Genomic DNA, 11435 nt, shown 5'->3' on the forward strand with positions numbered 1-11435 from the left:
GGAAACGCCAGGCTTTATAGCCTCAAAATAGCCCAAGGATTCAGTGCCAAGAATAGCTGAAAAAGCTCTCAGGAGATTTTTAAGTAGTACGTGATGTGGCTGCCTCGTCCACAAGCCATAGTCTAATGCAGAGAATGACCAGCAGGGAAGAATTAGAGGGTGAAAAAAATGTGAGGGACATCTCCAGCCACCGTGTGCCAGTGGAAAAAGGAGACGCATGGGGTCACCAGCGTGCCTGGGGTTTTGGTGTTCTCTGGTCTGAGGAGTTCATGCGCTGGGGGGAGGTCTGGGACAGGGGAATCAGTGTGTTCTAGCACCGATTCTGTCTCCCATCCTTGGCAGGTTACATCTTCCCCTGCCTGGAGCTCCAGTGGGGAGACATCCATGTGGGGTTACTGCTGGGTTGCAATAGAGGTGGTTTTAGAAATGAAAAGAAAAGAATGGAATTCGAGGTTGACTCTGGTAGTAATGCACTGCAGGTTGAACCTCACTAGTCCAGCACTCTCCGGACATGACCAGTGCCAAGCCAAAGGATTTGCCAAACCACGGGAGGTCAATATTGTGCTGCCAACACTGCTCAATCACAGCACAGACCTCTGAGAGCCAGGACTGGTGGCTGTAAACAAACTTTATGGCACTGCAGGAACCTTGACCACACCCATGATAAGTAGACATCCAACTAACTAAAATCATGCCGGACTATGGATGTTGCCAGACCAGAGAGTGCCGGATTAGAGAGGGTCAAATGGTACTAGACACAGAGGACCAACTACACTTGTATTCTCTGTTGCTTTGCTTTGCAACACAAAGCAGTCATTGGTGCATTGGAACAGGCCAGTTAAACTGAGTTCTGCATTTATCAGGGTTTTTTTTATCTTTGCTGTGCTGCAGAGGTATCCATAAAATACTATCTGATCACCCACACAATCCTACACTGGACTTAGTGGAAACACTGGGATGGATTCTCTGGTGTGGTCACTCTCTTAGGTCTGCCAACGTTGTGGTCAAGCACTCAGAGGTTCAGGGCCATCCTTAGAATTTATGGGGCCCTACATAATACTATGAAACTGGTGCCCCTGTAATGCCGATAGGTGAAATCAGATCTGGGCCCTCTAAAGCCTAGAGCATGAGCTTCTAATGCAGGCGCTAAAACCAGCTGGCTCTCAGCTAAGGCTGTAGAGCAGACTCATTCTCTTTGTAAGTGCCACTAGATGGGACAGTGCACCACACCCACAAGGTGTATTGGTTACACCCTTATGCCCAATAGCAGCTGGAGGGGCAGTTTCATAGAGTTGGGGTTTTATAATGTTCAGTAACACACAAATGAAATCTTTTTAAAAAGCAAATTTTAAACTCAGATCCTGTCGACTAACACCAAAAAAACAACCAGTTTTCCCTGTAGCACCTTAGGGTACGTCTACACAGCAACATTATTTCAAAATAACTGCCTGCTGTATAGACGCGGACTGAGTTATTCCGAAATAATGTCAAAATACTGTCAAGATGGAGGCCTTCTTACTCCAACTCCTGTAAACCTCATTGTACGAGGAGTAAAGAAAGTCAGGGGAAGAGTGCTCTATTTCAAAATAAGTGCTGTGTAGACAATCCCAATTTTGAAATAAGCTATGCAATTGATGTAGCTCGAGTTAAGCCCTGCTAAGTAGACACACCCTTAGGGTATTTCTAGACTACATGCCTCTGCCAGCAGAGGCATGTAAATTAGACTACCCGACATAGTCAGTGAAGCGGGGATTTAAATATCCCCCACTTCATTAAAATAAAAATGGCCACCGCGTTGTGCCGGCTCAGCTGATCGTCGCCACAACGTGGCAGTCAAGACGCAGATCGGTCGTCAAGGAAAGCCTTTGCCGACCGATCCCTTATGCCTCATGAAACAAGGTTTACAGGCTCGGTCAGCAAAGGCGTTCCTTGCTGACCGAGCTGCGTCTTGACAGCCACATTGTGCCGACGATCAGCTGAGCTGGCACAGCGTGGCGCACATTTTTATTTTAATGAAGCAGGGATATTTAAATCCCCGTTTCATTGACTATGTTGGGTAGTCTAATGATATATATATTTATATAGTTTCATGAGCGTTTGTGGGCAAAAAACCCACTTCCTCAGATTAAGTGCATGATACTCTCTATATATTTGTTAATCTCTAAGGTGCCACAGGACTACTCGTTTTTTTAAAGTTATAGACTAATACAACTATCCCCCTGAAACAGTAAACTCAGACACTGACAGTCTATACCTGCAGTTGGAAAATGCCCATTAAATGGCTTCATTACCACTGGACTGGCTCTTTCACAGGTTCCATGTTCTCCCAATAGTGCTGTCAGGCTTTTCATTTTCAAGTAACCTAGATCAGCCGTGGCCAAACCACGGCTCACGAGTTACATGCAGCACTTCGCCCCTCCACCCCTGAAAGTGCGGCTTGCCAAGTCGCCCCCTGTGGCTCATGAAGCCGCCCCTGCTCCTCTGAAAACGGTCCCCACCTCCTGGCTCCCTGTGCTTACCGACTCCCTGTGCTGTCCGGAACGGCCATTCAAAGTGGCATGTTCAAGATGGCGGCGGCCAGTGGGAGCCTGTTGTGGCCAAAAAGCCTTTACTCACGCTTCTTAGCGGGGCAGTCTTTCTTTTTTTTCTTTTTGCTCGACAACTTTTCTTCCCCGGCTCTTTGCGCTATATGCACAACTATTTTGGCTCTTTGCCTGTAACAGGTTGGCCACCCTGACCTAGCTCCTCTGTGGAAGAAGCAGCACCACAGAAGAGGGATAAAAAGAGGTGGGTAGGGGGACACTGAGACCCAGTGGTGTCCCAAATTTTCAAGGGCCCTGTGCCCCTGCATACTCTATGTATGGGTAAAGCCCATTCTGCAGAGGCGATATTCCCAGTACATCACAGCAATGTCCTGCTGCTTGATCAAAGAGTCTGCATAAGGTGGTCTAATGCTACCTATACAATTCGCCCAGTGTCACCAGCAACGAGGCAGACGCTAACCTGCTGGCAGAAACTAGCATGTGAATTGACGTAGTGTAGTCAGCCCCTCTCGGTCGCTGCCTCTACAGACTAGTACTGGCCGTGATGCAGTCTGTGAGCCTTGTGTAGGACTGATGAACCCAACATGAACCCAAGCTATATGTCATGGCTGGGGACACTGAAAGACGTTGGCAAGGTGGGCAAAGTGCCTCATGTGCCATTATTCCAAGAGCCGTGCCCCAGGAAAGCCCGGTGATACCACGACCCACCCACCTCATGGCTGGGAGTCTGGAAGAGCAGGCCTGTCGTGAAAGGGAATCTGGCCCTGTGGTGGGCTCACCCAGCCCTCTGTAAGTGCTGCAGAAGCTGGACGGGGCTGCCTTGTAGCCACCACCTCTGTGTTTCAGGACAACAAAACAAGACAAGCACCTCACTAGTCCACGCACAAGGCTGGAGCTAACGTTCATTGGCTTCCAGGAGCTTTCACACTGGCCCACGGTACCCAAAGCTACCTGGACGACTGGGGCTGCACCGCATGTACCAGGAGAGCAAGCTGCCCTTGCCCGTCACCTGCTAGAACTGGAGCCTGCTCCTGAGAGGTGCTGAGCTTTCAAATTCCTGGTGGCTTTAATGACAGCAGTGGCAGCATAGCAGCTCCCACAGTCAGCCTCTTAGCCAGGCGTGTAGCCCTGCAGCCCTGTCATGGCAAATTGCTTATACTGCTCTTTCCCCCTTCCTCCAGCTTCCCCCCTCCCCCACTGCAACATGGTCTCACCCTAGTTCACGGAGGTGCCATGAAGCTAAAATCCAGTAACCTGGAGGTACGAGAATACTGCTATGATAAGGGCCATGTAAGAAAACACACACACACACACACTGGCTACGTCTAGACTGGCATGATTTTCCAGAAATGCTTTTAACGGAAAAGTTTTCCGTTAAAAGCATTTTCGGAAAAGAGCATCTAGATTGGCACGGACGTTTTTCCACAAAAGCATTTTTTGTGTAAAAGCGTCCGTGGCCAATCTAGATGCGCTTTTCCGCAAAAAAGCCCCGATCGCCATTTTCATGATCGGGGCTTTTTTGCGGAAAACAAATCTGAGCTGTCTACACGGGCCCTTTTGCGCAAAAGGGACTTTTGCCCGAATGGGAGCAGCATAGTATTTCTGCAAAAAGCTCTGATTTCTTACAGTAGGAAGTCAGTGCTTTTGCAGAAATTCAAGCAGCCAGTGTAGACAGCTGGCAAGTTTTTCTGGAAAAGCGGATGATTTTCTGGAAAAACTGGCCAGTCTAGACACAGCCACTCTGCATGCACATAACACCAGTCACACACACACACAAAACGCCAGTCACATACACACACTCCAGTCAGACACACACTCTGCATGCACATAACACCAGTCTCACACATACACACTGGCTGTGTCTACATTGGCACCCTTTTCCGGAAAAGGGATGCTAATGAGACACTTCGGAATTGCAAATGCCGCGGGGGATTTAAATATTTAAATATCTAGTAGGAATAAGGGATCTTCCGGAAAAGGGCTTATTTTCCGCAAGATCCCGTCTAGACTGGCGCGTTTCTCCGGCAAAACCCCGAGCTGGAAAAAAGCGGCTGCCATGTTCATGCAAATGCTGTGGGGGATATTTAAACCCCCCGCGGCATTTGCAATTCCGAAGTGCTACTGTGGTAGCATCCCTTTTCCGGAAAAGGGTGCCAATGTAGACACAGCCACTGTGTATGTACATAGCCAGTCACAGACATACACACACACACACACACACTGAATGCATATAATGCCAGTAACACACACACACAAACTCTGCATGTACATACGCCAGTCACACACACACATGCACATAACACCAGTCACACACACATGCACAAACTCTGCATGCACATACGCCAGTCACACACACACGCACAAACTCTGCATGCACATATGCCAGTCAGAAAGTTGTTTTACTGAATCCGCGGTTCATTTGGCCCACGGCGTAGGCTACTGCTGAGAAGCCGTGGTACGGCGCTGTCAGGGGTGAAGCCAGAGGCTGGGAGAACACCACTAGCTCTGAACAGTTCGCCCAGGATCCCATGGTTCAGTGCAGGGCCAAGTGCTAGAACAAGATTTCGCCCAGCAGCTGCAGTTCAAAGTGTGAAAATCCCTCCAATTTAAAAACCTCAGATTGGGGGCTTGTCAGCATATTTCCCACCCATGCAGTGTCCATGACGTTGGAAGGATTTTCCCGTCGGAAAGGTAAAGGTCGCAGGCAAGCGACCTATATGTGAAGCAAATCTTGAACAGTAGCTCAAAGGCATGTGAGCTACAGAAAGACCCCCCATTAGCACTCCGACGCCCTGTACCTATTCTTCCCTGTTCTCAAAACAACCGCTCTTATCTGCCTTGCAGGCTCTGCCTGTAGTCATGTTAAAACCCACATGCGGGGCTGTTAGGGCTGCACAACACAAAAGTGAAGCCAGGGGAACTAGCTTGGAAAGGAAAAGCAAAATGCCCATTTCCTCGAGCAGAACTAGTGCAAAGGTCTGACAGTAAACGTTTGGTTCACTAAGCCTCCCATTATTTTGCAATGGTAGGGGATGCCAATAAATTGGGCTGATCACATTTGATTTGCCTTCCCTGTTTTGCCAATTCAAGAAGCTCAGCTTGTTTTGGACACATTGTTGGCAGGCAGGGGGCGTACACACAAATCGTGAACCTTTAAATCATCACCCACAACTAGTAGGGGTTGGGATTTTTTAGCTTCCTGGATGGGCCTGTGGCCATTGCTCTTTGTAGAACAGCATTCGTGTTGGATACAATTTTGATTTCTTTTTTAATTTAATTTTGAACGAGGGGGGAAGAAACCAGGCAAAGCACCACACATGCAGGCCTGGTCATGCGCCTTCAGAGCCAGCTGACGGCTATCGCTACGTGTTGGGAACGTTGGCTTTTTTCTAGTAAAGTATGTGGCCATTATTTTCCTGGCACAAAAGCTTCTGGCTGCCATATTGATGGACAGCGGGAGCAGCTATGGCAGTCGATGGAGTTACTCTGCATTTCAAGAGGAATTCACTGCAATGCGGTCGACCAGCCCGGACTACTGAAGTGCCTCTGAAGCCCTTACCATGAGTATTAAGCGGTGCACAGGGCCACGTGTGAGCCCTTTGCATAAGATGAATTTCCCCCTTACAACGGACTAGCACAGCGCAAACCAGCTCTAGCAGTTTGGCAACTCGGCATTAACTGCCCATCAAGCAGTAACTAAATAAAAAGGCTCTTATTGTGCTGCAAGCCATTAATTTAACAGCAATCACCTCTGTGTTCAGGCTATGCTGGCAGGGAATGATCTGCAATGGGAAGATGCTTGCCAATAAGTGTTAGAAACCGCTTTCGCTGCGCCTAAAAGGGGCTGCAAATCAATCAGACTCATGGAACGTGCCCTGGGTGAGGCGGGTGCCGACGACCCAAAAGGCAGTCTCTCTCACTACAGCTGTAGACGACATGGGCCTGCTCCCGGCTACTGAAGCCTTGGGCTTTAGACATTTGTGAACCCCTAAAGCTTGGCCGGTGGGTAACACGGGCAAGGGAAGGCATTGCCTTCCCTAAACTGCCTACGCTCTCTGCCAGCTACCCAGGAAGGCGGGGGCTGCAGCGTAGCAGGGCGGCTGCCCCAGGCCCTCTGGCCACCGGGGAAGGATGGGGGATGCAGTGTGGCAGCCCAGCTCTCCAGCTGGCCAAGAGGGATCAGGCAGCTGCCTCGGGTGCTTTGGCCGCCTGGAAAGAGGGGGTCCGCACCACCCACTGGGATGGAGGACACTGAGAGGGCTGAGGGCAGTAATTTAGGGTAGGGGCTGGGCTTAACGCCTCAAGGGGGGGTGCAGAAGGGGGTGGGGTCGCATAAGGGGCAGGCCTGGGACATGCCTCCCTCAGCTAGGCCTTCACCCACCGCCCATGCCCTACAGTGCATTTCTGCTCTCAGCTGGTTGGGTCAGCAATGGCTTCCATGGCAACGGGATTGTGATACAAATTGCCTGTGAGCACAATTGTGAGCAGGTCACACAATTGCGAGTGGGTGGGAGATGGCCACGCACCCGCCTCTCAGGGAAGCTGTGAAAAGGTCTGGAGTCCCTCCGTGTATGGCAGAGGCGATCCATTCTGTTGGCACAGTCACAGCTAAAATGCCATGCCTGCTCCGGCTTGGACTTCACTGGTGCCGAAGGCCTGTTGTAGACCTAGGCAGCGGGGTGAATTCCACCCTAAAGCTGATTGGATGATACAGTCAGTTGGGCTCACTTGCTAACCATCCCGCCAGCTGAATGTCTGGAGCCGGACACGAAGGCTGAATTGAGACTATAAAGTTCTATCAGAAATAGATACGGAAATTGTGAACGGCACTTGGCGTATCTCTTTCCGCTTTTCTTCCGAAAGAGGCTTTTCCAACATTTGGCCCGTCTACACTAGGCCAGATGTCAGAAAAAAGCCTTTTTCAGAACAGCCCTTCTTCCTCGTAAAACAAGGTTTACAGGGATGACGAAAAAAACGTGTTTGCTTTTCCGAAATTTTTTGGGGAAAAGCAGATGCATTCCTTAGATGCGACAGTCTACACGTACCCTTTTTTAAAAAGCACCTTTGCACCCACATACCTATAGTCTTCAAGGATTTTCAGGTCAGATGGGAGTTGAGATGGTGTGAACGGATTAACGGCGCAAACACGGCCTGTAAAAAAAGGAGACTTAAATTAATTCATGCAGCAAGGGCCTTCAGGCTAGAGCTGCTCAGTCAGAAAACGCTGATTGGACAGACTCTGAGCCTTTCACAGGACTCTGTTGATTTTTGTGGACATTTTTTTGAAAAGAAAAAAAAACATTCGCGTGTTTTGGGTTTGATAAGGTCAAATCATCTCACCTCAAAGAAGTCAAAAAGAATGACGGCCCTGCCTGGGTGAGGGTTGGGGGGGTACCTGAGTGCACCACCCTGTGGTCCAGAGGCTGAGGCCCGATCCCTGAGTTCACTGGAGACCCCCACTCCACCGTGTGCGTTGTGCAGGCCACTTTGCTGGTTTGCCTTTGCGCTGGGAGACAGAGTAAAAGGGCATTGCAAACTGTAAGGCTTTCCCATGGAAGGGCACTTCTAAGGTTCAAGCAACTCTGCTTTAGACCCTAAGGAGATCAGCAGGTGGCTGTCTGCTGATCCCTTCCTTCTTCTGCCTGACTTGGTTGCAAAGTCCATGCCTCCTCTAATCTTTCACTGACTCTTCCCTTCGGCCTCTCTCCGACTTACGAACCGGTTACGGACCAAGCAATTGGTCGTAACTCAGTTTTTTCGTAAGTCGAAACCCATAGAGTTACACGCGACCGTGCTGTTCATAAGCGTGGATCGCATTCGTAACTCAGGGTACGCCATTTACAACAGCTTCGGTGGTAACTGCGAATGGTCATAAGTCAACCGTTTGCAACTCGGGGAATGGCTGTACTTCTTGCTAATCTCCAGGCATCCCTCTTTCCCTCTCTCCACCTGACTTCTTTCCCTTCATATGACCCCCCTTCCCTTTTTCTTTCCAGTCAGCTAACCCCTTCTGAACAACTCCCCCCCCCCAAAAAAACACCAACCACCACCAACCAACCACAGCAGTGCGATATTTTAAAAACTGTATACAAAGTACCAGTGGTCACCTTAAACATCTTTCCTGTTCCTACTTGCAATCTAGAAGGGTTCTAAGAACATAAGAATGACCCTACTGTGTCAGGCCAATGGTCCATCTAGCTCAGGGCCAATGCCAGATCCATCAGAAGCCTTGAACAGAAGAAGGCAATGGACGTGGGATCCATCATCAAGTCCTAGCATCTAAAGGGAAGCATGTGATCAGGTTGGAGAGCAAATGGGCATGAGTTGAAGGGCGCTTGTGCTTTGGCTCTCTGTTAGTGGGTTCTTGTGTGCAGTCTCGGACTGCTAAGGAATGAAGCAGTGTTACATCGCAGGCGTCGTTGATGTTTTTAATCAAACAACTTTTCTAGGGGCACAACAAGCACCGTTATGAAGAAAATCTGGCCCTAACATGAGCTTTGCAAACCATCCCATAATTCCCTCGTCTTGTAGGTGCTCTCCTGGGGCCTAGGGTGGGAGCTTTCAGGGCAGGGATGGGTTCTCAATCTGTGTTTTCACAGTGCCCTGCGCAATGGGGTCTCAATCCCAGGTGGGGGTCACTAGACACGAACAAAAAGCTAAAAAATACAAATCATGAAAAAGAGTCTTTACGCCAGACGGGCAACGTCCATTTTCTTCACATGCCTTGTTCAGAGCCTGCCTGGAATTCTTGCTCGCACTCAAGAAGCATCAGGACTAGCTGCAGGATTTGTCTTGAACACGTCGCCAACCTTTCCCAGATCGCTCTGCTCATGTCAGCCTGGGAGCCTCATTTCCCACTTCCCCTCCTCCTTGATGCCCCATCTTCACCCTTTCCTTGTGAAGATTACAGCTGGGACTCAGCAGCTACCTTCTCTGGCAACACTGCACCAGCCACAATGGCGGGATGACTGGAAAGCCACCCCTGGAAATGCCAGTGTCATTTTAGTAGCATTCCACGTTCTAAAACAGACGTTCTAGTGCAACCAATGGTGATGGGCTTGTACCAGACATTACTGGGTGAAATCCTATGGCCTGTGATCTTCAGGAGGCCAGACTAGAGGATCATAAAGATCTAGGCATCTATTAATTAGTTGCACTTCTCTTTTGGAGACTAAAGGCTGGATTCTCACGTGGGTATCACTCCACTGATCGTCACAGAGTGTCATCAAGGCAAGTGAAATCAGACTTTGGTTCTGGCTCAGCTACACCCAACACAACACCTGCATGGTGCCAGTGACCCTCTTATTTTACCTGGGTACCAGTGAAATCTTTCAGTCTGTGCATCCCCTCTGGTGACACCCAGACCCCACTAACCCAATGAAACCTAGGCCTCCTCCGAATCAATGGGGAGAAATAACTCAACGGTATTAATAATAAGGGGCTATGGAATAGCCCACAAAGCCCCTGTTGATGTGAGTAGCCCTGCCAAAGGCTGGCAGACCAGAGGAACAAAGCCCACAGTTAGCCAATCACTGCTAGGAACGTATCAGCATCCAAAGTTGCTCTGAGCATGTGTTCAAGGGTGCGTCATTGATTTTCCTGAAAATCCCAACTTCCACCTCCCTTTTTTAGCAGAATCATCTCTCAGCAAAAACGTCAATAAAAGCTGGAGACAGCGGCAGCAAAGGCAACAAAAAAAGCCCAGCTGCTAAATAATTCCTGGAATGAGTTGTCAGAAACCTTTTATTTACTGATTCCGCGCATTTCATTTATTTCTGGCACGGGGCCAACCTTCCTGACAGTTAAGATTTATTGATTTAATTGCCTAGGGTAACCATGCAATAAAATCATCTCAAAGATAAATTTTCATGGCACTGTGCAGCACTGAAGTAATTTTTCAAGTGCTATGGCTATATTTCTGCAGGTTACAGGTGCAAAATTTGCTTAAAGCAGAAATGTGTCATTATTGTAGCCTCGGTGCACCAGTGTGGTCCCTTTTGTGGGTTTTTTTTTTCTTTTCTTTCCTTGTTTTAAAGCAGGAGCGACTGTGCAGATCTCGCAGAGACGAAATGATATTTCCTTAATTGGTTCATATATTCAATGCCCAGGAGAAAGTGAAGCTTCAGTTTAATTAGAGTGGGCTTAGAGGTTATTTACAATGTTATACAGAATCATTTGTTTCCAGCTGTGAGATGCGTTTTAATGCCGGAGCCTCACATGGTAGATGATTGCTATTTGTGACATTATAGTTTATTGAATCTTTAGATCTTTTTATTTACACTGTTAAAGGCCTCATTATAGTTCAGAACAACAAGTAAGTGAAAAACTCTGATTAATTCCCAGGTTAACGGTAACGTTTCTGAAGTCAGGGATAGCATAAAGTTTTAACAATGGGAAATCTTTTCTTATCTTCTATGATTTATTTTGCAGAGCGTTTTCATTTTGCTTTGATTGCAGTATTTAATAGCTTATTACTCTTGCCGCTTTGCTCTCCAGATCTCAGTATTTTATTGTTTTGGTTCTTATCCTGTACAAAGCTGCAGGGGTTTTTTTGCCCTATCACATCAAAGAGAGTCCTAACATGCTATTAGTGCAGGCGTGGTCACATGTGAATGCTACAGAAAGTACCACTATTGGGAGTTGATATACAGCCTGGAACTAGCCCCCATGCTGATGTGAGAGGTGGGGAAGCCAGGTATAGCGAAGACATCGGGTACCGTGGTTAAAGTTGTAGCAAAGGATTTATGAGACCCAACTTCACTTCCAAACTCATTCACAGCCTTCTTGTGTAACCTTAAGCAAATCGGTGAGGACCGGAACCTCAACGGTAGTGCCTAACTCTCGTTGAAATCAATAGGAGTTAGGCACCTGGGAGCAATTTTTATAGTGGGG

Source organism: Pelodiscus sinensis, chromosome 13, assembly GCF_049634645.1.
Source record: "Pelodiscus sinensis isolate JC-2024 chromosome 13, ASM4963464v1, whole genome shotgun sequence".
In the NCBI taxonomy this organism is placed as follows: Eukaryota; Metazoa; Chordata; order Testudines; family Trionychidae; genus Pelodiscus; species Pelodiscus sinensis.